This window comes from Nothoprocta perdicaria, unplaced genomic scaffold, assembly GCF_003342845.1.
Source record: "Nothoprocta perdicaria isolate Ctin4 unplaced genomic scaffold, notPer1 scaffold_14, whole genome shotgun sequence".
NCBI classification, from domain to species: domain Eukaryota; kingdom Metazoa; phylum Chordata; class Aves; order Tinamiformes; family Tinamidae; genus Nothoprocta; species Nothoprocta perdicaria.
This window is the reverse complement of record NW_020454538.1, coordinates 5607343-5610894: the sequence shown is the minus strand read 5'-3', so window position 1 is coordinate 5610894 and position 3552 is coordinate 5607343.

Sequence of the window (3552 nt, the reverse complement as noted above, 5' to 3'; positions counted from 1 at the left end):
CAGGCGGGGCGAGGCCGAACAAAGGCGGCGGCGCCCGGCGCGGCCGCTGGGGGGCGCCGCGGTGCGCGGCGCTGCGCGCGGGCCGGGCCGGGCCGAACAGAGCTGGGCTGAGCCGAACAGAGCCGGGCTGAGTCGAACCTAGCTGAGACGAGTCGGGCCGAGCCGAGCCGAACCGCGCAAAATGGACACTTGTTTTGAGGAGGTTTCGTGATCCCTGTAAACCCCGGCTTTAAAGGCCTCTGCGACCCTGTAGCTTTTGGCACTGTGTCCCAGTAGAGCGTCCCTTTTCATGTGTGTGTTAAAGAGTCTTAATCCTGGCAAATAAAGTTTGGCTTGATTGGRCTGGGTTAAATACGGTTTTTCTCCATCTAGCACTCACTTTAAGGGGCAGCCACTCAAAGCAGCAGGCTCAAAAAATAAGAAAATTGAGGGKTTTTTTTTGTTTGTTTGTTTTCCAGCATTTACCCTGCTTGCAGACTATGGTATTTATCATAAACTCCCTGCAGCCCGGAGCAGGAGTCCTGAACTGGACATGGACATGGTCCATATGCACATGGACAACTTACTCCACCATAACCTCACATCTGACTGCTCTCTTTCCTGCCTGCCTTCGGGCACGGGCAGGGAAGGAGCTGCAGCCTGGATGAGCTCTCCTGGCAGCAGCAACCTGCTCCTACCTGCCCTTTCCTCCTGGGAGCGGTTGGAAGCAGCGAGCCCCTTGGCAATGTTTAAGGGCTTGCTGGGCCTTGAAGAATTAAACCGCAGCTCCTCTTTTCCACAGTGCTGTTGCTYTCAGCTCTTGCCATCTAGCTGCTTGATTAAGATCTGAGTCTGTGAAATCTGATAGATGGAACCACCCAAAAGGGCTTGCTGGGTCAGAGCAGCTCTGGGCTTCTCTGGCACATAGCGCCTACTCCAYACCAAGTACCATTATTTGCACAGTTACAACAAAAACTTCTAGGGCATGTAGGCTTTACTGCCCGTGGTCTGATAGGATTTAATGCACATATTGCATAAACCCTAATAACATTTCAATGTACAGCCACTGTCTGCATTAAGTATTTGCTTTGCCTATGAATGATGGATTTTTGGTCCAGGATGAGCCTTGCGTGAGCAGGAAGCCCAGTTCTCTTAACATTGCAGAGTATTTCTTCCAAAGACATTTTTTGAGCATGTATGTTATGTTCAGAAGCAAAGAAATATTTTTGTGTGGAAGCAACAGTGAGTTTATATCTGAGGTCCTTCAAAACAAAACAAAACAAAACAAAACAAAACAAAACAAAACAAAACTTCTAAAGATAACTTCTGTTGCTCTTCCAGATTTGAGTCTGAGATGTATAAGCTCTGCTGCAGTGCAAATGAGAAATAGTAATTCCAAGAAAGGCAGGAAAACAAGCACTTTATACCCTATGCCAGAAGAGAAAGGGGAGTAACGAGGTGTTTGTCCCCAGACTGTTGCAGAGATTGCTCAGACTGGAAGTCCTCTGGTGATAACTGCATGCAGACTGAGGAMGGGAACATCTATCGTGGAGACAAACATGGCAAAGTATGAACAGTTCCCCTGGGACACAAACTGCCTAAACTTGAAAGGCTTGGGGAAAAAAARGTCTTTTTTTTTCATATTCAAATTCTCCATTTCCACCAATACAATGTTTTAAAATGTATTACCAAAAATGCTTTATTACCCAGRGCATGTTTTCTTTGCCTTATTTTTTTTCCTCTTTTCTTTTCTTATTATGAATTTGGCTATATGCATGCTATGAGCTGCTTCAGTGGCGAAGCAGACCTTGGTGATCAGCAGATCTCTTTCCCGTGGGTCTTTAATGGCATGATTTAAATACGAAAGTGATTTTATAGAATTAAAAGGAGCAGCATATAACTCACCTGGAATATGACCAAAGAAAATCAATTGATTAGTAGGGAATTTCTTCTGTGAAAACTGAAGGCACTTCATTAACAGGAAATCTGTGGTTTGTAGTAACTGTACGTCATGCATTGCATCCAATAAACTTCTTAAACAAATCGTCTTCTAACACAGACAGTAGACGCTAAATAAATCTCCATATTTGAAGCATAAATCCTCCATATTTGGAAAAAAAAAGGGGGGAGAGGGGAAGAGAAGAGAAGAGAAGAGAAGAGAAGAGAAGAGAAGAGAAGAGAAGAGAAGAGAAGAGAAGAGAAGAGAAGAGAAGAGAAGAGAAGAAGAGAGAAATGTCTTCTAGCTTCAAGCTACAAAACCCTGGAACAAACCTCCAAATGCTGTCTTTGTTCTCCATAATTCACAACAAATTTCTACTGCGGTCAGGGTAACTTCCGTGCTGTAGAAATAGTCTTCACAAGCCTCAGGCATGCCTTGATCAAGCTTAGTCATAGGGATATCTTTATCTTCCTGTAAGCCTTTAACACAACGTGTTTATCACGAAAAAAAAAAAAAAAGGAAAATAAAGAAAAGAATTAGAGAAAATACTGGGAAAAAAACTTACTACTCCCAGACGTAAGGTTTCTGGGCAAAATTGTTTACAGGATTGGGACCATCAGATAATCCCTAGTGCGTTGAAGGAAAAAAAAGTACAAAAATGACAGCCCATATTTATTATCTTTAGGATGTGATTAGGAGAGCTATTATGCATATTTTAAGATTTTTTTTTTCCCTTGGAAAATCAACATTGGATGAAATCTGAGAAACACAGGCCTGAGAAAAGAATCGCCAACTGTTTGTTGAGATTTATGTCTTGCAAGAAACTCCAAGCAATTTGGATTTGGCTCACTTGAACATTGTAAAAAGGCAGGAAAACAGTACTTTAAGCATTTTAAAGTATGGATCAGTTCTTAAAGGTACAGGCAGTCCCTTTTTAAATCTATCTTGGATATAGCCCAGCATGAGGCAGCTTCCCAGTTTAAGATGCCCTAAGCTCTCAGCAACGTCCTACTGAGAAAGCAAGTGTAAGAAAAGCTGTTGGATGACATGATTGATGGCTGGTGTCCCCTGAAAACTTTTTCCTGCCATCCTCATTGCTCCTCCAGAGGAACCCGGTCATCTCAGTGCATCCAGCCTCTCAGGAACTCTCATGGAAGCAGGAGAGAACAAGGTACAATCTCTTCAAGGTGTTTTTATTTTTTCCCTAGGTCCCACATACTTGACAGGTTTGCTTTTCTGAGTAATAAACATAAAGCTGATGCAGGTGAATTTTCTAATTTATGTGGCTCACTGAAAAACAAAAGTATAGCTCATGCTCAAATGAATTTTGTATCATCTCTGATGGCCACAAAACAAGTTCTGATACTCTCATTTTTCAAACAGCAACCAATAGCACGTTTGTTCAGGCATTTCCCGTCTGTGAAGGATAAGTATAAAAGCCAAGGAGCCTTTTATAATTCAATGAAATATGCAGCTATTCTATAAAATCAGCTTTGCAAAAAAAAAAAAAAAAAAAATCTTTTGTCTGAATGAACACATCTGCTTAAAGTTTTAGCCACTCAGTTGAACAACTAGAATCTTTTATTACTTTTTGTTCAAGCTATGGGGCCCAGCCAGTGTGGCTCTGAACTCCT